At 34.2% G+C, this 26,484-nt stretch overlaps 1 long non-coding RNA gene across 1 annotated transcript; it reads left to right on the forward strand.

Annotated features, from left to right (window-relative positions):
• Positions 1 to 20,763: 20,763 nt before the first annotated feature.
• Positions 20,764 to 26,159, forward strand: LOC149572764 (uncharacterized). Its single transcript, XR_016359970.1, has 2 exons — positions 20,764 to 21,053; positions 25,666 to 26,159. It is a non-coding gene; the product is annotated as an uncharacterized LOC149572764 (long non-coding RNA).
• Positions 26,160 to 26,484: the final 325 nt, after the last annotated feature.

The raw sequence follows: 26,484 nt of genomic DNA on the forward strand, positions 1-26,484 counted from the left end.
TGGATGGAAGGCGTGACAAAGATCAAATTGTCAAAACTTGTAGTGACATTGAAGAATCCAACCATGCAATGAAAAATGGTATTCGACCAAATAACAATGGAGACCGGATTGATACAAGTGCCCTTAGTTGGTTATTGTCAGAGCAACATAGCAATGCATTCTTTTATAAAATATTGACAAGATCATTTTACAAATATTGCAGTACGTTCTACCTCTATCTCTCCCACACCACTTTGCCAACAATGTCAAACAGGTTATATATGATCTTGGAAAATACATGAGGTGGTTTTCATCTAAAGAAATCAATAAAGAAGATATAAAATATTGGAAGAGAAAAATTCCTCTTCTGATGTGTGAAATGCAAAAGTGTCTACCTCCAAGTTTTTTCAATGCACAAGAACACTACCTCATACATCAAGTTGAGGAGATTGAATTGTGTGGAACTGTACCAACCAGGTCAATGTGGATGGTTGAGAGGCACTTGAAATTTTTGAAAGGCTTGGTTCGCCAAAGAGCACATCCCGAGGGTTCCATGGTGGAGGGATATATGGTATACCAGACCATGGTGTACATTACTGAATATCTTCCTAAGTTTGCAGCAAACATCCATGTAGATCATATTTGGGATCCCAACTCAATTAACAAATTCGAAGGGGAGTACTTGATGGGAAAAGGTAGATCGAGGAAAGTGAGAGGTAAATCTAAGATTTTATTGTAGTTAATTAATTCATATAAATCTTCAATATAAGTTATTTTTAATTGGCATATTTATTTGAAACAGGTGGTCGAGAGTGGGATGCAATACATTTGTATATTGCGAACAATCTTGATTGGATGACAGAATGGATTGAACGATGTCAACAAAATGGTTGCTCATTAACATGGGAAGGTGTTGGTTCATTGGTTACAGAAGCTCATCGTAATGGAAATTCCAATGTTATGCCGATGGTAGTTGATCTAGTAAATGGTTTAAGAGGTGGAGAGGTACGTAGAAATTTATTAATGATCATAACTCGATGTATGTTTCGTATCAACTCACGATGCAAATAATTTACACAGACTTCAAAAATTGTAGGTCAAGCACCACAAAGCTATGTACTATCATGGCCACAAATTCTGCATAAAAAGGTTGGATGACACAAAGAAAACTTGTGATTCTGGGATAACTGTAGTTTTCGAGGTCACCAATATATCATCTAGAAGCGACATACATCCTCAACAATCTCAAAATCAATACTATGGCATCTTGGATGATATAATTGAGTGTGAATTTAACACCTTCAAAGTAGTTCTATTTGTTGTCAAATGGTATAGGTTACGACTAAATCAAAATGATCCAGATAGAACGGTTATTCAACATGATAATGGATTTACAATGATCAATACAAGGTCGTTTGAGCCAGTTGGAGATGAGCCCTATGTTCTTCCAAGCCAATGTGAGCAAGTGTTTTACTTAGAGGTTCCAAATAAATAGGGTTGGTCATTTGTTGTTAGACATGATCCAAGAGGAAGGCTGATAAAGTATAATGTTATGGAAGAAGAAGATATTGAAGATGATGAAGAAGCAGATGATGAAGATCAAGATGATGGTGATGACGATGATGGTGATGGTGATGGTGATGGTGATGATGATGATGATGATGATGGCGATGATGATGATGATGGCGATGGTGATGATGGCGATGATGATGGTGATGATGACAATGATGATGGCAATGACGATGGCGATGATGATGGTGATGATGGCGATGATGATGATGATGATGATGATGAAGAAGAAGAAGAAGAAGAAGATAATCAATGACTACAAACGTCGTCACCCCTTTTGTTGACGATCTTGCATTCCATATATAAGGTAAATTTGTTCATGTTTACGATGTTGCATATTGTTCATGTTGTCTTCTAAGTTATTTGTAGCATACACATATCATGTAATTTTTAGCGAACTTAAGATAAATTATTAACATATGCAGGAAACTTGATTATATATTTATTGTGTTCATTTCTAATGATTACAACATATGTTATTTATAGTTACCAATGTTTATGTTGTGTCTGATTATGACCCTTTTTGCAAACAGTCAATTGACTACAGGTACATCGTCACCCCTTCTGTTGACATGTTTGCGATGTTGCCTATTGTTCATGTTGTCTTCTAAGTTATTTGTAGCAAACGTGTATCATGTAATTTTTAGCTAACTTAAGGTAAATGATTAACATATTCAGGAAATTTGATTACATATTTATTGTGTTCATTTCTAATGATTACAACATAGGTTATTTATAATTACCAATGTTTATATTGTGTCTGATTGTCACCCTTTTTGCAAACAATCAATTGACTACAGGAGATTTGACCCGTTTGGCGTGGATTGTGCACAATGACATGGATCAACAGGTATAAGTCAATAAATAGACATAATTTTCTTATATTCTTCTTGTTTATCATTGAGCACATATGTTATAAATAGACATTATATAATCATATAATGTATATATAGACAAAGAACATCCGTATAGAAATATAATTGTATAATCACTTTCAACTTACTACATTTTATATATGTCACTTGCACTTTCCATTTGATGAATTGCAGGACCCACCAAATAGGTACTTGTCAGATCTATCTACATCGAATGAGGGAAATGAGGAAATGGTAGATGAAAGCTCTACATGTAGTACGGCTAAAAGAGGGAGATCAACTAGAGGTCAAAAGAATAGAAAAAAATTTGATAAACGCATTCAATTTTTCCTTGCTAATGGGGGGTCATGTTCTTATGATGATGAGACCAAAGGCAACATCAAGGTGTCATTTCAGTACTCACACATTGAGAAAGAATGGATACCCAATGAGCTACCTCCAATTAACATAGATTTTTGTGTTAATGAGAGGATATATCGCATTGCTCCATCCTCATTACATGGTTTGGGTCTATTTTCCATGGATGGGATAAAGGTATGTTACAAAAAAGTTGTCGAATTGTTCAAGTATGTCGGTCCATGTTACAATTACAATGATTGGATGCGGATTGTTCGATATAAAAAAAGTATGCGTAGGTATGGGGTATCAGCTAATTATATACAACGGAAAGAAAATGATCAAAGTAAAAGATTTTCTATGTACATTGATGGGAGACCAAAAGCAATAGGTAATATTGCAGGTTTTATAAATAGTACGTGACCTACTTCAACTAGTAAGCAACCCAATTGCATATTTGAGGCGCGTGAGGGGAATGAAGTTTTTGTTTATGCAATAAAATCAATAAGTGCAGGGGAAGAACTGCTAATTGATTACCATTTAAATCGCATAAATACAAACAATGTTACTATCATGAGGGCTGTAAGTACTATTTACCATTTTGTTAATAAGTTTTTTTTTGCGGTCTATTGCTTTCGATTAGCTAAATTTTTTATGTTTAATCTTTGTGACAGGATGATATGGATCCGACAGATGATAGAGGTCAGCAGGATGCTACTCCCACCCCTTCTTCAGCGAGGGTAAAACTTTTTGAAATTGTACAAATTAGATAGTTGAAAAATGTTATATTATTATGTTATTTTATTTACAGTTTTTGAGTTTTTATGATAGTTTTACTAATATTCCTCTCACAATTTGATGTTCAGGATAAGGGTAAAGCAGTAGCAGTGACCACCGAGCCACTAGCTATGCATTCTGATGAGGCCGATATTGCCAATACTCCCAATTTTATAAAAATGTTGAAAAAAAAAATTAGGCAAATTAATTTAGAAGCAATGAAAATTTTGGATGAGGCAAATATGGAACCTGAGGAGATGAGGAAGAGGCTATTAGAATTGAAAGCGCAAGCTCAATGTTATGAAGTAAGCTCTAATGAATATTTAGTTATAACAAAAGTTCAATGAAGATTTATATTTTATAATCTTTTATGTTGTGAAGTAAAATATGTAATATGTGCAAAAATACTTTATTGATGCAATTTTTTTAAAGAGTTGTAAGAAATTTTAACTACTAAATTCTTGTTATACAGGAATTTTTGGGAATTGATCCAGAATGTGGTCAAGGACAACGCGGTGAGGGCGGTAGTAGCAGAGTTCCAGCTGCCACTGGTAAAATAATCTTTTAGTTGACAAGTTAGAAGGAATTTTTTATTTCAAACATTCAAAACTTAGTAACTCTTACTTTTATTATTTCAGAATGTCTTTGCTAACAATGTATTGTTCAAGTCATCTAGTGCAGAAGACTCCTACGAGGTTGACGGATGCCTGTACGAGATTGCCGACTGCAATGTCGACAACAAGGGGACATCCAACTAGTAAATCCTTGTTTTGCTATATTTGGTTTTGTGTTAATTATGAGTTGATAATATGTACTTTAATCTTGGGATGCATCACATAGTGTATTGTTTTTTTTGTGGTAGGAGATGCACCGTCTGGTACGTCGCCAAATGCGGATCATAGTACATCTATTGGTGATAATTCACCGTCATTTCCTAGAGCTACCCGTGTTTCTAGCATGGGATCTATGGAGACATCGTTGTTGATTGACGATAATGAATTAATGCCTTTGAAATGTCCTAAGCTTCCAGGTACTTTAAATAATTATTTTTTATATTGTAATAAGGATTTTCTTGCAAGATGTAAACATGATAGGAAGTGGTGAATGCAAGGGCTTTTGATGTGGAGTGATGCCTCATGACCTTTAGTGTGTCGTATTGTGCAAGTTGTTTAATTATTCTGGAATTCCTTTTTATTAGGGGTTTGGTAGGATCATCTGAATTATCAATGACCTTTTGTCTATACCAGTAATTCTCTAGTTTAGGAATTTGGTACATTGCAATTTCATGCTTTGAGTAGAAGATACTAACTAATTTTTCTACAGAGAACCAAAAGTGGGAGTCTTCTTTCATATGATTCATTTTAATGATTTTTACTATTAATTATCCCATGACATTTTTTGCAGGAAATGATACATTTTATAGGAGGCTTTATGACCTCACGCTGCGAAGATTCGGGCCCACCATACGTACTAGGTTGCTGTACATCATAACTGAACTAATTTTATCCCACTATTTTTTTTCATATCATTAATTGGTGCAACATTTTTCCTTTCATTCAAGTCTTTTCTTATACTAGCTATATCTAACAATTTTGTGTTTTTTCTTAAAAGGTGAAACTACCAATCTCAAAAATTAAAAGATGGGCTCATCAAAGATATAGAGCATGAGTTTGGTAGTAATATTTTTGATTGTAAGAAATTGTTACAAAAAGTTGCTAGACATCTCAAGGTTGTGAGGGACACATATAGAAAGAGCCTCGTCCACAACCCGAAGTACGAGCGTCCTCCCTTTGTTTCAGCGAGGGACTGGAATGAGTTCATTTTGGATGCAAAGGAGAAAGGGCAACGTCCACCAAAAGAAAGTGCACCAGCAAATCCAAAAAGGTATGCAATAGTATTAACTACTAGTACATTAATGAGAAAATTTAGGGTTCAACTTCAGTATCAACAATTTCAACTAGCTCAATTTAATCTATCTATTGATGAAAGGTATGTAAGTCATATGCTGACACAATTGCTTATAAATCTCAATCTCAATCTGGGCATAAATCCTACATAAGATATATTGACAAAATGAAGCCCTTTATTCATATTTAGTGACAAATTTTAGAGCCTATGTCTCCTATGGGTTCTTTTCTCAAATTTTATCTTTGTTGAACTCAAACTCTAATTCAACTAAGAAATTCCTACTCAAAGTTGTGACAATCGAATCTTGTGATATGATGTACCATGTTAGATTTTGAGTCATAAAAATAGGCAACGCCTTGACCACTATACTTGTTGACTTTCCCTTTCTTTTACAATAATTGCTCGCTATCTTGAGTTTCCTATCCCCTATTTTCTTTTGGGTCATGTGCGCATCAAATCTGCACTTAATCTGCATGTAAATCCTGATGAAATCCATCATTGAAGATATCAAATCCCATATTCTATAGTATTCTGTTAACTATGATAACAGTATATAATGTTTTCATTAGTGATTGTTAGTTTATACTGTCATCAATTCCATTTTGTGCTTTGTTGCATATCAAAAAAGAAGTGCATATACACTATACATCAGATTTAAGTGTGAAGCATCACAAAATCTAATCTCTATCTTCAGATAACAATGTAGTCTGAGAATCCTAAAGAATTTAAAGCTGAGCATTTCCACCACATCTAAAATCCATTCTTCTTTTTTAGTATTTTTCGTTGCTGCTGAAGCTTTGATCACATGGATTATGTGTCTATACCCAACCAATAGATTATCCTTTTTAGGGAATCCCTGCTTTTTCTCCTGTGGAAACTGTAAAGATGGAAACTCATTAAGAGATTTTTCCTGATATCACCTGCTTCCAATCTTTCTCTTCCGTTCCTTAGCTCTTTGCAAGCTCACAAAAGGCGTATCAGCTTTGGTAACATGTTAATTATTTGTGTGTAGACTAATTCAAACACATATATCAGTGAAGTAAAGAGACAAAGTACCAAGCCTAACACATCTACCTTGGGGGAGCACTCTTAAAATACAACATAATGTACAACAAAATTCACAGTGTGTACAAATGACTTTTCATGTGATTTGAACCTTCACCTGCACCTCTTGTTCCTTCACATTCTCATCCTTTTGAATTCAATATTTCTCGCTATGTTGTTTTGTCAAAATCCCTAAAATAGGAGTTATTTCTCCAACATACTACCACACATAATCCTCAATTTTGGTATTTAAATTTTGTTATTGTAAATATGAAAGGTATGTAATTCATATGCTGACACAAATGCTTATAAATCTCAATCTCAATCTGGGCATAAATCCTACATAAGATATATTGACAAATGAAGCTTCTAATATGTTCTCTATGTGACCAAAGGCACTCACCCTTATAAAACCTTCACCTGCGGGTCCAAACCCACTTCTTGGAGTTGTAACTATATGTGCTTTTTCAAGGATCTCAGTAAAAATATCCCATGAATTTTGACCAGGAAATCGAACCCATACATATGGCGCATTTTTTCCTCCAAAGACATCAAACCCAAGTGAAGTAAATGTTTCCACAATGATTCTAGTATTCTCTTTGTATCATCTAACATATTTCAAACTTTTCATAGGTTGCAGGACACATCAAAGGCAACAAAGGTGAGGCTGGAAAAGGTTGGGCAGCACAAACTTGGCTCTAGGGGATATTCAAAAATCAAAGCACGTGTTGTAAGTAGAAATAAATGAATTGCAAAGAAAAATTATTTATAAAATACAAATAATTTTGTTAATTAATAAAAAAATCCAGGGTGTTGATTTTAATCTGGAGGCCACAGAAGAACACAAAAAAATTGCCTTCAAGCAAGGCTATGCAGCGGTGGCTGAACGCCTACGGCAAGCTTCCATTGCCCCAACCGAACAGTCTCATGCATCATGTGCACAGGTAAATATGCCAAAAAATATATTAGAAATTGAATACTTGAGCAACAATTTATTTGATAATAATGTGCATGACATTGCAATGCAGCTTGTTAATCCTGACACAGATCATACGTAGCATCATGAAGCCCCTGATGTGCATTGTACCGTCGATGGAGGTGCTCATTTGTTATTTAAAACTAATTATGTAATTATTAATACAATTTAACATCTTTAATTGAACTTGGTATAACCTTTTTTTGTTGAGGATATAGAATCATGTCGTGTTGAACGAGTGCGAGAGGATGTTCAAACTGATCAACAGGTAGATCATGTGGCACATTCAGGTAAAGAAAATCTATGTTTTGTTCTTTTAAATTAATTTTTTGATTTATAGTTATTTTACTTAAATAAAAACTCGTAATTCACTAATATAAAATGGTGGGAATTTAACTTCATGAAGTACTTGTTATTGTAGCGAACCCCCCTTTGGTGCAGCGGCCTCATGGTGTTCCTGAACGAATGAGGAGGAGACATATGTTAGAACTAGTAGAGGAGGGGGATCCTAACGAGGACATTGATATTCCTCTTAGAAATTTTATGAAAAAAAGTAATAGCAAGAAAGCAAAAAAGAGATGATTATTCATGAATGACTTACTCTTGAATATTGTTAATGAATTATTCATGAATGACTTACTCTTGAATGTTGCGTGTTAATGAATTATTTGTGAATGTTGTGTGTTTATGAATTTTATGTGTTAATGAATGTTATCATGTGATTATAATGATTGAATGTTCTATTTCAAAAATGGATGAATTGAATGTTATTAAATGTTAATGGGGAATTTAGAGTGATGTTAGAGGGGGGGGAGGGGCCAAATGAGCTTCCACCTTCACGTGGTTGGCCCTGTTAAGTAGAGAATATTTAACTATTCTCGAAACCAAGTGAAGCTCAAACTTTAAAGATAAGCTTATAGTTAATAGTGACAACCAATTAGCAAGTTGAAATGAAGTTCTTCGTTACAGGTACCTTTTTAGTTTTTAAAGCACGATATCATGTTTTAATATTGTATAGTTTTTTTCTCTTAAGTTAAAGTATTCTTTTACTATAACAACATAATTTATGACCATTTTAGTAACTATTCTAACATCGCTTTATGACAAATCCTGTTTCTCAGATGTTGAGCATGGCTGCAGTTGTGCAATTGGCGTTTCAGAGTATTGGTGTGGTTTATGGTGACATAGGAACATCACCACTTTATGTGTATGCGAGTACTTTTCCTGATGGCATCAAACATCCTAATGACATTCTTGGGGCTTTGTCTTTGATCATATATTCTCTCACTCTTTTGCCCCTCATCAAATACGTCTTCATTGTATTATGGGCCAATGATAATGGAGATGGTAAGATTATAACAGCTCTAGTTTCACTTTGTTTTTAGGTCAAAGTTTGATCTTTTTGATGTGAAAACATGTGTTCTAAGTTTAAAGGGACGGTTTCTTTTGCAGGTGGAATGTTTTCTCTTTATTCTTTGATTTGCCGCCATGCAAATGTCAGCATGATACCCAATCACCAGGAAGAAGACAGGAAACTCTCCTCATATACACTTGAAGTTGCAGGTAGACAGCCCAATAGAGCCATTAGGATAAAGGAAGCTCTTGAACAAAGTAAATTTGCCAAGAGATGTTTGTTAATACTAGCCCTTGTGGGGACTTGTATAGTTATAGGAGATGGCGTCCTCACCCCTTGCATCTCTGGTACATATTATTGTTTTCACAATATGTAATGCTTTTTGTTGTTATTTTTCAATATATTGTATGCTTATTATATCAATGTTTCAATAGTGTGATCTATTATGATATGTTAGAAATCAAACGATCTTGAAGTCTACTTAATTCACAATAAATCCCTTAGATTGTACAAAATTTGTTAACTTTTCCCTTTCATTTGTTCAAGTAGTTTCACTAACACTTAATTTGTTGATATATTTTAGTTCTTTCAACAGTAGAGGGAATCAAAAGGGTGGACAAGTCGCTCAACCAAGGTGAGTTTTTGGCATTTGCTCACATTATAATATTTGAGATGGGTAGGAAGGTTATGGTGAGCAGAAAACATGAACACGAAATTAGATTGATAAACTAATGACATTTCATTCTTTGTCCTATTCCTCAATTTCATGCTTGGGTTTTATAAACCCAATTGATCTTCCTTAAAACATTATTCCATTTCTTTTATGAATTCTAAAGTCAAGAATCTCTGAAATTGTAATGACTTTGCAAGGTATCCCAACAAATCTCAAATTCACATTCTTTTTTTTCTATCTTAAAGTCTTGCCTGTAGGAAATTGTGATCTTGTGTTGAATACACATGTTAACCTATGAATTTATCTGACTTTCTCTTTGGACCTGCTTTTGGTGTAATCTTAGAACCCATATTGTTGTACTCGAATTTGGAAGGCACGCTAGAGATGGCATAGCTGTGAAATGCCTGTGTTTGGAAAGCTGTTTGGTTTTTATCTTGATTGATGAATAGTTTGCTGTCATTATGTGGATAATGGCTTCAGTTACGGGCATCTTATCTTTCCAAAAGCTATCATACCTAATGACCTAAGAACATCCTAAAATTTTGCCGTGTTATATCTGATTTGGAGGAGGAAGAAGTACAAACGATTCAAAAGGTTGTCTAGAATGAGAGAGTAGTGTGCTTCCATAGTTTTCATCTGTCTTATTTTTGTATATTGGAATGACTTGAATATTTTTAAATGCAGGAAGAACTGCGCCAAAAAGAACGTAAAAACTGGGATGAATTTCGAAGATTGCTGGAGGATCATAAAGCAACTGGCCTGCTTACAGCAAAGACACACTTCATTTGAAGCATGCTCTTTGCTTTATGATCCTCCAGTTCTTTGATAAAGCAAAGAACTGGAGGATCATAAAGCAAAGAGCCTGCTTCAAATACATCTGGTTCACCACCCAAGGATTTGTTTGAAGATGTTGCAGAAGGGATGAAAAAGAAGGTAAGAAAGTTGCATATATTTTAATGATTTGATTGCAGGATTTAATTGCACTTTCACAATCAGGCTTGCAATCATTATTACTCAAGGCAATGTATGTTTGATTCCTTTGATGTAACCATTTTTTGAATATGTATCTTTGGCAGTACAAGGAGGACAAATCAAACATAAAAGATGCTATGGAGTCAGGAAAGGTGTGCCTTTTGTGCTTTAAGATTTTCCATTGGATGTAAAATATATTGTAATCTTTTTGATGTAATGATTGCAGCTCGCAGCAACATCAGCATGGACTCTTGACAAGTTCAAAGCCTCCATTGGGGAACTATATGATTTGGCTGCTGCATCTGAAACAAATCTTAAGGTTTGTTCTGGTTACATTTCTAGATTTTTCGTCTCAGCTACAGAAGATTTCACAATAAAAGTATTTGGTATTTGCCTTTGAAAAATGTTGTCACATATTGTTATGTTCCTAGTAACTACTATTTATACAAACAAGGATCTTATCCTTATGTTCCATACGACTTTGGTTCCTAACTGATTTGATCATTGCATCAGCTATATTATGTTTTGACTCATTTGCACTGGTAAGTAGTTGCTGGAAGTGAATCGCTATCACAAATGCATTAGTCTGTTCTCATTAGTGGATAATGGATTTTTATTAGGTTAAACTGAAACAATTGCAAATGTTGAAAGTAATGCAAGTTGTTTTGGGATATATGATTTTGTTAGGTCTTACTGACATCCTGTGTATTGCTTGCAGCTTGTGTTTGAAGAAGTGATTGAACAAGTAAAGGAAAAGGAAGAGAAAGAAGCAAAAAGGAGGGAAAGGCTGGCAGATGATTTCATGACTTTGCTTTATTCTCTGAAGGTTTACATTATTCATTTTGGAAAAAATCCTTCTAATGCAGTCTCTTTTTCCTCTACTACTTTTACACCTAGAGTAAAATTTCACAGAGTTTTGTACATTAAAAATCTTGAATATGAATGAATTTCTATTCTTATCATAAACGAATTTCTATCTATGTAACGATACATTAGTTATATATTGTTTTTCCATTTCAGGAAATTGTTGCTTCCTCAGAATGGGAGGATTGCATACCTTTTCTCAAAGATGCGGAAGCATACAGGTAAAAGAGCCACTATTAGGAATTAATCTTATTGTGAGTAATTAAAGGTAGTTATCATGTACCTTACACTAGTAGTAGCTATAAATATATTGGATATGAATATTCAGGGCAATTAGTGATGAAAGCTTCTCTCGGGAGATATCTGATAAGTACATTGCAAATCTTCACGAAAAGGTTAAGGAAAACAAGAGCAAACGAGATGAAGAAGAGGTACATGACCTGATTATCATTTCCACTTTCATATCTAATTTTGTCAAGATCTAATTGTTTTTTAAATACCTTTTGAAAGCATATTTGGGTGAGTGTTGTACTGAGAATGCAAATTAGACCTCCTTATGAAGATAATTGTATTACTAACAAGTTATTTTAACTACTTTTACAAACTAGCTATTAGAAGTTAAATTGTTGCAAACTAGCCTTTATCAAGATTTGATATGACCTAGATGAGATGAGTTAGGGTTAGTAGACTAACCAACATGAAAAAGCCAAAAGAAATACAAAAGTTGTCAACAACACTCTTGACATTCTCTATGTATATCCTAAACAAATGTGCTATCATCAAATGCACTTAACGATGATGTCAGCCATTCCAATATGCATGCAGCTTTAATGTTAAATGAAGATAATTCTAATCTAACAATCAATCATTCTAGCGATTCTTTTGGCCACAACTTCTTCTAGGCTAAAATCTCTTCCTCTGTAATTAACTTCCGAATGCCTCCATAAAATCCTTCAACCTCACCTCCTGCTTCATGATGACGTTTCCTATTGATTGGAGCATGTCTCCATCGAGAACCAGAGGTATATTGATGAAGAGATATTGAATCTTATTAATATAACAACTAACTTGATAGCATTAATATACATTATGGATGAAGAGATATTGAATCTTATTATGGACCTTATCCTTGGTGGCTATGAAACGACATCTAACTTGATAGCATTAATTTTGAAGTTTCTAACTGAATGCCTTAAGGCATTGGAGCATTATTAAAGAAAACATCAAGGGATAATATTTGAATTGTGGATATTTGTAAATTATGTTGGTTTTAGACAGTTATAGTTATAGTTATATATGCGCTCTTATGATGATGTGATTGGGACTGTAAGTTTTTTTGTCACGTTTATTTGTTTGAAAAATAGATGAAATTATTGGCTTTCATTCCTGATAAATAATTATTTCCTAATTTTATTCTTCCCTGCAGGAACCAAAATTTAGACGCGCTGTGCCAATTATTGCAAAGCCTTTGCTCTCATAGGAGCCTTCTAAACTCCACAAAATTTGAGTTGTAAAGCATAATTGCTTGATGGAAACTGGATATCGTGCACATTTCTTCCTCCTTCCCATTGTTTTGTATAAAATAAATCATTTGACGAACGAAACAATGGTGTGGAGGAAGAAATGTGCACGATACCTTGACTCTCATGCATCAAGCAATTACGCTTTATAATCAAGTTTTGTGTAGTTTTGAACGCTCCTATGAGAGCAAAGCTTTCAAAAAAAATGGGACAGCGCGTCTCAATTGTGACACATTTTGGTCTCAATTGTGACCAATATTCGTCGCAATTGAGACACCAAACTAGCAACCTTTTAGGTCGCGAGTATAGCACCGGCATCGAAAGCTAAACGTCTTTGGTCAGAATTTTGACAAAAAATTGGGCAAGTTTACGCCGGAATTGAGAAAATAACAGTTTATGTTGACTAGAGTACTCGACGAAATTTGTGTCAATAAATCCACGTTTATGTAGTCGAAATTTCGACGCGAAATGAATGTGGCAGAAAACCGACCAAATTTGTGCGACGATGACTTTGGTCACTTTAGCGACGTACTCTTGTCGAAATTGAGACCTTTTTGCGTCGCAAATTAAGCCTAAATTTACTAGTGTAAATGAAATAACTATGTAATAACAAAGCAATTCAAACATTCACACACCTGTTAGAATCATTAAGTATAGCTTGATCTAAAATTCACACCTATTGCATAATAGATCCTTTATGCTACTAATCAATTTTTTGCTCTAGAACAATGTAAACACACTATACTACAATTATACTTCACAATTTTTGTATTTCATAATATCAACTCTCATCACAAAATTGTCTAACATCGCCTTTATATTGTTCTTGAGGTAGTGGATAAACCCTAAAAGTGTATCCATGAGTCAACTTCAAAATCAATTCAAATCTTAGGGGAAATAATTAATTCCTCAAACTTTGTACCCTCATGTTGACCTCTCTGCAACTCTCCTCTTACTTTACTGATTACCATCACAAATCGTATCAATTCACCAAATCATTACAAGTAAACTTTGTCGATTTACTATTCTTCATCTAGTTACTTGTAACCTTATGAAATGTTTCCTTCATGTAAGTACAGGTGTTAAATATTATTTCACAATCATCTTCAAATACCTTTGATAAATGTATACTACAAGTCATTCATCAGAATAATCATCGCACATCCAAATTACTTTGATTGTTTGTCTTTACTCTCCTCATCCAATAGTTAACTATTTTTACTCTCTAGTCAATCCTACCATCGATATAATTGATCTTCTACTTGTATAAATCACTTGGTTGCTAGCAACGACAACATAGAAATGACGATCTAACAAAAACTCCTATGTGATCTCGTTACACGTCATCGTCGTCATTTGTTGGCCAAAGAAAGGGATCAAAATACCACAACAATGGACTGCTTAATCTAGGATTGGACATCCTGAATGTTTCTAACCCAACTCATTTGGACTCATTTAATTTATCAACTAGGGATGTAAACTTGAAATGGTGTCTGCAAAGTATATGTTTCAAACTTCTCTCAACTTAACAATTATTCTACGAAAATTCAAATGATTATGCTATAGGAAATCTAGGCTAAAGCTGAGATTCAAATCTATTTTAACAAAGTATGACAATATAGTTGAGAACTACTTCAACTTCCTATGCTACAAGAACAGTCCACTAACTTTGCTATCAATCGCTGTAGGAACAACAGAGTCTATTCTAGTTCTACAAACTGAAGATAAATCCTATGCTAATTAATTAGTTCACTTCCTATGTGGGCCCCCACAAAGAAGTGAAGTAGAACTACTCAAAGATGGAAACTTGAAATGATCTTTTTAATCATAACAATAGTAAACATACATATTGATAAACAACAAGATTACATTCAATACTCAAACTTAGAAAACTTCTTCCTTCTACTAAAAACTACTAAAAAATCCTCTTTCTAGAACACAGACTTCTTGTTATTTAAACACAAACTAGGAACATAATTCCTAGATTTTAGACTTCATCAACTAGCAAAACAATGGACAACATTGAATATTACAAGAGATGTATTAACTTTGGCACCAAATGAAACATGAATTTAGGAGCTCTGTCATGCCCAAAATTCAACAAGGCAAAAACACAACAATTTTTTTTTTTTTAAAGATACGTTAATGTTTATAATTTAGTTGAACGACTTGATGTTTAATTTGAAAGGGTTTATACTCATATCAGGATGTGGTTATTCTTGAATGGTACACTGTTATAACTAAATGTGTATAAGATGCATTCTAAGGTTATGGGTTATGTCATAGATTCGAACATTGCTGACTATTTGAATCTTTGATTAGATAACAAGATACATAATCTATACTTTAGACTTGGAGATGTTAAAGTTAGTTGATGGGACGGAGATTGTACCATTCGAAATCTGGATTCAAGTTTCTGTGGTAGGTTGCTAGGTTGACTATCAATGTTTGCAATTACTAAGTTAAAATGGTATTTGGGTTATAACCCCTCAACTTCAATGCTCCTGATTAAGACACTTCGCAATGCATGTGAAAATTCAATTTTTCGAGTCAATGGTTCTAGGGTATAGCAACATGAAGATGTTTTATGATTACCCTAATTTTTTTTGAATACAAGTTGTTTGACCACAACATACATACACATCTACCCCTATGTCTTCCACTTCATTTAGTTGCAAAAATATATTCCTCTTTGATGAACTTCTTACTACCCCTTTTTTTTTTCCCTTTCTTTACTTTGATCATTGATTATGCACTACTAACTAGGACTCTGATATTATTTATTTGAATTGATTGATTTATTTAATTAATTAATTAATTAATTAATTATTATTAATATTATTATTATTATGTTTCTTTTAATTTACTAATTTATCTCTTAGATACAAATTTTATGTTCTGTATACTTACCCCACTTTTACCCTAAGACTATGTCCTTATCTACTTCTTACCCAAATATATATATATATATATATATATATATATATAAAATTAGAGCTAATCCTATGTCTATACTACAACCCCCACCCCCCCCCCCCAAACGATTAACTTAAATTGTCACATTAAAAATAAATAAATAAAAAAAACTCTAAATTGAACCCAACATTTTATATTTCCTTAAATTCCTAAATCTACCCCTAACTACTCTCCACCCCCCACCCTCTCCCATCTCGTGGTCGCCCTTTTCTCTCCCTCGCTTCTCACGTGGGAAGGAGGGGAGAGGGAGACGTACTACCTAAGTACCTCCCCATCCTTTAATGCCCCCCTTTATGGGGTAAGGCTACTAGGTAGAAAGGTGGGAAGGGTTGACTATTCCCCTTTAAACTTGCAAAAAAAAAATTTAATAAAATTTTCTTCCAATCACCCATGACAAGATTGATGTACGGGCTACCTCCTAGGATGGGGGAATTATATATATTTTTATTTATTCATTTAATTCTTTATCAAAGTTGGACTAACATACTACTCCATGCAACCATATGTCATTATATTATATCTTTTTTGTGTTTACTACTTGGGTAGCCTTCATAACTATGATAGTTGACATTTATAATTTTATATTGCTAGGGGTAAAATATGTTTATTTTATTCATATATTATTATTCTTTTGACTGTAATTTTTTTGGGAATAGATTTAGTTGAGTTGCCATGCATTTTCCAACAATTGAGTTGCCATACATTTTCCAACAAGAAAATGTGCACCTATAGACTTCTTTGAAGTTAAACTTTTGCCTAGTTTCTTCATGCATTCTCTATAATTGTTTATAATGTATCACACAAAGCAACTAACATAATACTAACAAAATCTAATTGTAAGATATTCTAATATAAACATAAATGAAATCTTTATTTGCTGGTAAATCCATGAACATCAAGTATTCAAATTCCATAATGACTTCCATTTCATGATTTAAACTAAATACAAATCCATTATCTTTCGAATACATATTCTACAACTATGTACAAATCAAGATTGATCACATAATGCATCTAATTATTTCTATGAGCATGGAGAATAGTAGAACAACAATGGATAGTCTTATTTACATCATACGAATGCTTACATTGATGCTTAACTCTTCTCTTCAATACATTCCTATCCAAGATTATGAACCAACAACATCAATAGAATAAATTTTTCTTTCATGATCCTCTCAAGCTTACATCCAACATTTATCAAGCATGCACATAAGGTGGTGAAATCACCATATCAAGATATGCAAATGGAAGGACCTTTTTACAATACATAGATGATTCACAATCTCTCTAATGACAAATGAATGCAAATAATAACAACACTCTTATAATACAAACTAATTTACATAACAAGATGGAGTTTATTTCTCCATTTTCAACACAATACAATGGGGTCTTCTTCTCCTATGCAATGGATAGACTACATAAACTCCAAGTTTCCAAGATCATCAAGTAAATCCTACAAAATAGAGACAAAAATGGGAACCATGGAGGCTCACCTCCCAACCTAGGCCTCAAGGAGGCCACCCATCAAGCTTGGGGAAACAAGGCATAGATAGTTGCACACCTTCACATTCACATACCATGCAAACTATAACAACACAAATTCAACACAACACAATACAACCCATCCCAAGGCTTGCACATAGATTCTACCATAGAATCAAGATATGGGTGAAGGTGGGCTCTCTCCATGAGGAGAATTTCAAATCCATGAATCGCATATGTTCACATATTCTCATAAGTAACATGCCCTTTCAAGGCTTAACAATGTCTTCCTTCTTCATACACCTCCTTATACCTCCCAAGAATGCAAGTAATCATGAAGTTTGTACTCTATTGAAACACATCAAAATCATCTCCACACATGGGAGAGTTTTCTCAACTACATGGGTGAGCCCAACTGAACCCTTCACCCAAGCATCTCTTCCCTCCCAAGGGTTAGTGATGCTTCACACCCATTTTACACAAATAATCAACATGAACAAAACAAGATTCAAGAAAGAAATCTCATAAAACTTCTCACATTCAACACACATACAACAAGATTCTTCACAAAACCACATCTAATCGATAACAAATCTACAATGCAATGAAGAAACACCGTATCAAATCTATAATAAAATGAAGAGACACCATGGATCATGGATACCAACCTTACTCCAAGTAATAGAAAATGAAAGTTGTAGTGGTGCTCCTTATTCTCTTCCTCCAAACCCTTAATGTCTCTAAAGTTAGAAAGTGGGCAAGTGGGTTTCTAGTTTGGCCATGCCCCTATATATGACTCCCATTTTCAAATTAATATAAAATGCATTCTTTTTTGGGGTCTCCTAAGTCTTCTAGGCACCCTAGTGGTCACTATTAGCCCCCTAACTTAAAGTATTATCATGGGTAGGGTTTATTTTCATCACAAATTCACCTTAGAGCTACTTTTTGGCCCTCACAATGCTAGGTAAAGTCCAATTCCAAATTTCTTATTGGGTAACTCTTGTTTCCCTTACTAAATCAAGGCAATCAATTATAATTCTTAATTAAGAAATTTAACTTGAGATAAGGTGGCTACATTGTCCATCTTCAGAAAATATGTCATTTCCACATAATGAGTACAAGTGTCAAGTGACACACAAAATTTCACTATACATCACACATGACATGTTCTGAATCTACTCATGAAATACATACTACACACATACATCTCACATTTACAAAATAAACACATCACAATGAGGTTTATGAATCTTCTAAAGATTCACCTTGGCAGTGTCATATTAACATGTGTTTATAACTTGTTTCCCTATTATGTTTCCATGGTTGCTTTCCTGCACACTTAACTCGAGCATTAGTAATCCAATGAATAGTCCCATATAAAATACATATGAAAGTAAAGATACATGATAATTTCATTATTCTACATTTCACATATAACACATTTCATAATTAACTTCCTATTCTCCATCATTTGCTTACATACATTTAATCATTAAACCTCAAAATTTGAATATTATTGACTTTCCTAACAAGATCAATTTAAGCATTTTGAAACACAACATAATTCCATTTTCTATCAGAGTAGTGAAGTACTAAATAAATATCCATTAATTCATCGATTATACCAAATTAAGTCCTAATATAGATCATAATGAAAAATCACAAGGTAAATTGTCATTGGATAAGTAGCAAAATTTACTATCCATCAAGTATCAAAATATATGTCGAGATTTTTAGTCTTAAATAACAAAATGGAAATACAATATCTATGCTATGATGGGTCAGGGTGAGGCCTCACAAGCTCACGACCCTTGGATTTCCTGATTTGACTTCTACTTTCCTGAAAACAGGCACTGGCTGTTATGGACAAAACAATTGGTGATGTGGACGATCATTAATGAAATTTACCACCATTTGCTCGGGCTACTGACTTTGCTTAGTTGAGTTGACTTTACCTTTGAATCTACAAAATATTAGTGCCTCCAAAGTTATAACATACATCAAGACTAATTCAAAATATGCCATCTAAATTAGTTTACCCTATGTCACATTGCTGCAGGAGAACTACCCAACCTAGCTAAGGAAGAAAAACATCATTCTCACTATTTTGTAATCAAATGACATATTAGTTCATAGCATATTCATTTTAGTCCTGGAAAGTAATTATGCACACATTTGCCTAAAATCATCATAGACATCATGTTCTTAAACATCAATTTTTTTTAAAAGTTTGCAAGTTCAACTAAAAATGAAATGATAAAATAGAACATATTCTAGTCTCATTAGTCATCATCATCATGCCAACATGATATTTCTTGGGTTTATGATTTACCAGGTTAAAGTTTGGTTCCTAATCCACTTGACATAAATCATTTCTATTATTTGCTTTCATTTACCCTTTTTTGTCACAATCTCTATTCTATTTGTCCATATCAATTAGAATTTTGGCTTCTACTTCAGGTTTCCCAAGGAAGAAATCTTCTTCTACACTTATGAGAGAACCTAATGCTTCCCTCATATTTTTTAAAGCTCCCAAGATCTAATATTTTGTACTCAAATTTCTTAATCTTATCCATTTTGGACATTTCCTTGATTTATGATTTATTAGGTTGAAGTTTAGTTCCCAAACCATTCAATAGAAATAAAAGCCCTAAAATAATATTGGTTTTCCATATAAGTTTTTTCTCTTAAAATAACCATTGGCTACGACTCTAACACTTACATGTCCTCCAAATTGTGATGCCCATCAATTAATGATTATCTCTGCTAGGTTGTTTTCTCTAATCCATTTCACAAGAAGGTTGCATTCCTTGAGGTGTACCCATATAGGCTCTAGGGTTTTTGAAGAAATGACCACAACTTCATAATTATTTTCCATTGGAGCATCACATTCCAACCCCTTGGTTTTTTTCCCCTTTCTACTAACTTCCTTGTTTTTCACATCACTAATCTTTGTATAAGGAACTCCTTAGTTATGAATGTATACATTCTTGGAGTATCTCTTGCCCTTGTGATATGCTTTGAATCTTGTTGCTTGTCTATTGATTGATTGCTTTACATCGAATAATGGTTTAATAGTAAACATATATCTTTTTATGTACAATCCTCATAGTCATATTCCTTCTTCGTTGCCCTTCTCCTTACTTACTTCCGTCAATGACCTTGATCATCAACTCTAGTTCAATCCAAGTGCAATCAAATTTATTATAGTAGAAAATTTTGGAATGACAGAAAACTCTAACATATACTACTAATAACATGACTTGCCTTTTGAAATTTCACTTCTACTTTTTTCGCTCAATTTCTGTTTATATAAAATACATTTATTAAAAACAAAACATCTTTTCATATAAAATATACATTATTAATTGAATTCATTAAAATTATTTAATATAAATTAAATATAGCGACGGTCAAATTGCAAGGCTGGTTGGTACCCTTCCTTATCTACTTCCAAATCTACCGTAAAATTGATTGGCCCTTACGACTGAAGATAGGATTTCATTTCAATACAAATAGCGTAGAATGACCCGATCTCTCTGAATGCTAAGAGGATCCAGTGAGGGTATGACAGGATTCGTTGCAGTATGAGGGGCGTCAGGCTTCGGGGGAAAGGAAAAATTAGGCTCTTTGACAACTGATCTAATTTTCCCGATTCCTCCGAAGCCTATACTCCTTCCTGCACAACCCTGTACTTCCTTCACGCTGCTCTATTACTCTCTTTAAAATCTGCTGCGACACGGTAAGTTTTACCCTTTAAGTTCAGTATTGTTTTCTGTAGAGGGTTTGGCTTATTCTCTTGCGGGAGCATCGTTTGACCAACTCACAATGTTGTAAATACTTTCATATAAAAGTTTTGGGTATTGCACCTAGGGTTTCCTTGATCCTATTTCAGGTGATATGTTATAAGGGTTTTGGATTTGTTTTCAGGGTTTCTTTAATTCCAAGAGAAACCCTCGTATTCTATCGTCGAACGCATCGTCGTTGTATTCTTTGATTTTAATAAAATTATGCAAACTCAGATCTATGTTTTGAAAAGGTTAGAGATTAAGAACAAAATCTTGTCAATTGTAGGCCTAATACATTGCAGTTTTCTAACTGTTCATACTCAATGTTCTTTAAGCAGTCAGTTGTTATTGATTAACTATTTCCTGCGCTATATGGTGGTGTATTCAATGATCAATAATACAAGCGAAAAGTTTCTATTCCATCGCTGTCATGTGGTATCAGAGCACTTTGTATTCCTGAAATCTGTGGTGTCTTAGTTTGTTTGTTCATATGCCGTTGGGAATACGATAGATCGCATGAGTTTTGAAGAGGATGTGAATGCTTGTCTGCCTAACACGATGCAAGGATTGTCCAACCAGTGGGATTATTGTATTCTCATATGAGGGTTTTTCATAATAATAATATTTTATGTGCAGGACCGACGTGTAACCACAGATTAAAGCAGAGGTTGAGTATTCATCCATGTCCGTGTGAAGGAGAGTTTTAAGATTCTGGCATGGAAGACTTGTGGACTTGTTTGATTACATTGAGAATTAGCTTTATCATCCATATGTTTGAATTTCCTTTTAACATTCCCTAACGATATTCTAGCGCTGCTAGTAGTGGCTAATGTGGAAGATTATATCATACTGCATACTTATTTTAAAGTAGGGACGCGTGGTTTTCACTAAATGATAAGGCTCACAATTGGAATGGATATAGGTTAGAATAAAGTGCTTTCTTGTTGAAAAAAAATTAGGTTGAGCGATCAGAAGAGCAAAGTTTTTATTTTCACTGATGAAGTAATCTTCTCTACTTGATATTCATTTTTGTGAGGATGGAAGACTTTTGAGAGATTTTTAGTTTGTAAACTGGAATGATAAGAAGTCAGCACAATGGAAACATTAGCACAATCTTCCTTGGGCATGAATTCCGAACTATTTTTGCTGGCACTTCAAAGCAAGGAATGTCCTAACAGATTCCTTTTGCCCATATCATACTCGGATCATGTTCTTCAAGCCATTGCTCCATTTCTAGATCAGATTTTGGAATAGCACCCAAAAGTTCCATTACAAATTACTCTTAGAAAGTTCTGTGTGTCAGGTCAATTAGTAGTCAACAAAGGTCCATAATTGTGGTGCAGCATTCTATTGCGGCAACTCTTTTGGACATTGGACGATCCATTGACATGCCTGAGATAATTAGTAGAAGTATGGAGAAGTCTCATTTGTTGAGAAAGAAAACATATATGATTTCATCATATATCTTCCAATTGTGAATAGAATGAAGAACATTCTTAAATCTTTTGCAACGATGTGAAATTCAATTCTTCGGAACATGATTTCCTAAGTCTTCTTGTTGACAAAAAGAGGATGAGCGAAGTAAAGGATATCGTAAAGGAGTTATTATTTATTATATAATGAAATGATAATAGATACACAAGTTGCTATTGTATTATCTTCTATAAATATTTGAACATTACCGAATATAGTCCAAATAATAAAAAAAACAAAGAACTTAATTAGTGTTCACAAAGCAAATCTGTGGAACATTATTGATCCATCCATGGTAGCAGGTTACATCATCTACTTTCAGAAGATGCATTCCTGATGCTAGATATGACTGTAAAAGGTCAATTCTAGAATTTGTGTACCCAATTTGTTGTTGTAGAGGAGGCAATAAGTTGTAAACATCGGAGGATGGAGGAGCTTCCATCATCTCAAGTCAACTTCTTGTATTGGGATGGTGTTTTGCATGAGAAACTCTTGACATCTTTTGTTTTCTGTTTTTTTATTCTAATGCTGACAAATGTGAAGATTATATGTTTTGTGAAGCTTCATTTTGGATACAGGTTTGCAACTTGATAGTGCACTAAATACAAATTATTGTTAAGCGAACTTAAGAGTATATGATCCAGAATTATATTATTTCGTGATCATTAGACAATGATAGAGATATGTCGTAACCCTTAGGAATCATTGTTGAATAATTCAAGACTTTGTGGCTTAAGAACACAGCTCAAAGCTACACCTTTTTGGTGGGTCACAAGACAACTTGATGGAATCTTGCTTAATTCAAGATTTGCTACTTCGGAAGAAACACAGCTTAAAGCTACACCTTTTTTGGGGTTCACAAGACAACTTGGTGGAATCTTGCTTGATTCAAGATTTGCCACTTCGGAAGAACATTTTTCTTAAAATATGTATTCAAATTATGTAACACATGTTTTGGTATGCAAGTCTTAAAGGGGGTCCCTAAGGTGGATTTGCCATCTTTAGGATTACTACAGAATGTTAGCCTAATACATTGCAGTTTTCTAACTGCTCATAACCAGTGTTCCTGTAAGTAGTTATTGACTAACTATTTTGTGCACTGTATAGTGGTGTATTCAATGTTCAATAATACAGGCGAACATTTCTACTCCATCACTGTTGGTATGTTTGTTAGGTTTCTACAATAAGGTTGTACAGTAGTCACAGCTTTGATATGACACATTTAGCTTTTTTTTGCCTTGCACCAACTTGGCTTGTTAAGAGGGGGGTTTTATCTCGTGTTCTCATTGAAGGTGCTCTTTTCCGGATGCAGAGATTTTCTATGGGTATTTTCATCTGTTATAAAACTAGGTACCTAAGGTACCTACAAACATAGCTGCAGTGGCATGGCTAAATATGTATTAGGTGGCTTTAAAATGTCTGCCTGCCCTCTCCAATGGTCCTTGGGTTTGCCTGTGTGTCTGTAGGAAGCAATATTTTGGGCGAGAAACACCATCATTGGATCAAACCCGCTTGCCAACGTTTATTAAAAAAAACAAATGTGTGAGCATAAATTATGCATTAATAGTTCTTACCTACTCAAGATACAAACTAAGCCTTTCTATAAACTTCAAAATCACTTTTTCAGCAAACCAGCTTTATCAAGAAAAACACGACTAACCACCTGCTTCAGCTGCTTGCAATGGCTATATTTCTGAATCTGGGTCAAAAGGAGGTTGTTGGACTGGGATGTCAGATAAAAAAGGATCAAACACCATAATTTTAGAAAAAAAAAAAAAGTAACAAGGGGCACTTCTACAAAGCTACCTTTTGAAACTTTGCTATAATGCATCACATAGGTACCGAAGAAAGAAAACATAGTATCAAGGCTTTGTTACACTGCTCTTCCATAGATAGAACACTTTTGGCTCAGCAGGCGCATTTGCTACTTTAGGCTTTGAACGTGTAAAGAACCATCCTTTATAGCTTCATGCACACGGTAGAGGAGGGAAAGCAATTCTACTTACATGTAAATGGCACATTAATGTTGCAGATAGTTTAATGGTCTCAAGTCTCGCCAATGTCTATCCAGCCATGAGAATCCAAATTAGTAAAATTACTGAGAGTTTTAAGAAACGACCAAGTCTCTTTGTGGTAAAAAAATAGATTCTGATGGCTGGCTGGCTGGATAGATGCCTCCTCAAGTTCTGCATTGAGTTTTTCTGGATTGCTTGACTCTCTGCTTCCAGCTCCTCGGCACTTGCATCTTGGTTCTGGGAACTCTCTAGTCTATGGCCGATTTCACGGTACTAGTTGTTTTATCAAATTCGCTTCATTAATAGTTTAATGATTTGACTTCGATTATTAGGGTTTGATGCCAAGATCCACCAACCTACTTTTAACAGCCGGAACTGTGATCATGAAAATGGCTCCTTCTTTAGTTAAATTATATGAACAAATGTTGGAACCAAAATATGTAATTGTTATGGGAACCTGTACTTATTTTCAGTCTCAAAACTGGCATCTTGGTTCTGGGAACTTTCTAGTCTATGGCCGATTTCACGGTACTAGTTGTTTTATCAAATTCGCTTCATTAATAGGTTTGTGATTTGACTTTGTTAGGGTTTGGTGCCAAGATCCACCAACCTACTTTTAACAGCCGGAACTGTGATCATGAAAATGGCTCCTTCTTTAGTTAGATTATATGAACAAATGTTGGAACCAAAATATGTAATTGTTATGGGAACCTGTACTTATTTTCAGTCTCAGAACTGGCATCTTGGTTCTGGGAACTTTCTAGTCTATGGCCGATTTCATGGTACTAGTTGTTGTTTTATCAAATTCGCTTCATTAATAGGTTTGTGATTTGACTTTGATTAGGGTTTGGTGCCAAGATCCACCAACCTACTTTTAACAGCCGGGAACTGTGATCATGAAAATGGCTCCTTCTTTAGTTAGATTATATGAACAAATGTTGGAACCAAAATATGTAATTGTTATGGAAACCTGTACTTATTTTCAGTCTCAGAACTGGCAATGGCAATTTAATACTTTCAATAGCTTGCCATCCATTGTCACCTGCAGTTTTCTGATCTATTTATCATCTCATTGTAGGTCTTTTTACTGCTTCAAATTTGCCCTGCATGGAACTTAGTGGGACCTTGACACACATATTCGTCTGCTTTGTTCTGTTCGTTTGCAATCTTCAAGTCTTAGTCTTAGTCTTATGATGCAGTGCCAAACTTTGAGGGTGGCTTTCACTACAAAATTAGCCAAATCTTTATGAAACAAATTCGTGATTACCTTGAAGTGTTGTTCTTGGGCAAAATTTGATTTTGAAAAAAAATCGTGCATACCTTGGAGTGTTGTTCTCAGGCAAAATTTGACAATCTTGGTAAAATATATATCTGGCAAAATATTCCTTCTAGAGTTGTTATTAAAACCTGCCCTGAAATTGCCCTGGCCATGGCAATAACTAAAGATATTTTTGCCTTAAAGGATCGTATCTTATATGGAGGTCTAAATGCTTGTAAAATGTGGACACAAAAGACAAGTACTTCCTCACTTCGTTTCAGATATTTTATTTTCAAAGCGTATTATTCTCTCTACTCATTTCTCAACTATTCCTATCGTCGGTTGGGTATCACCTAATATAGGTTTTGCAAAATTATGTCTGTCATTTATTCCTGTTCATCATATTAATTTTGGTGTGATTAAGCAAAGATTCTCTAGCTCTCCTTATTACAACGTAGCTTAAAAGAGAGGATGTGCATTGTTCATCATAGCTTCCCCTTATTACCATTATGGACGCGGCTATCCTCCCTACAATTTGCACCACTGACTAAATTTCAAAAAATGAAAACACAATGAAATTGTTTGAAATTTTCAGCATTTGATCTTCATGATCTGTATATTTTGTGATTGAAAATAAAA

Source organism: Cupressus sempervirens, chromosome 2 (assembly GCF_028749045.1).
Source record: "Cupressus sempervirens isolate cs-2001-9-10 chromosome 2, ASM2874904v1, whole genome shotgun sequence".
In the NCBI taxonomy this organism is placed as follows: domain Eukaryota; kingdom Viridiplantae; phylum Streptophyta; class Pinopsida; order Cupressales; family Cupressaceae; genus Cupressus; species Cupressus sempervirens.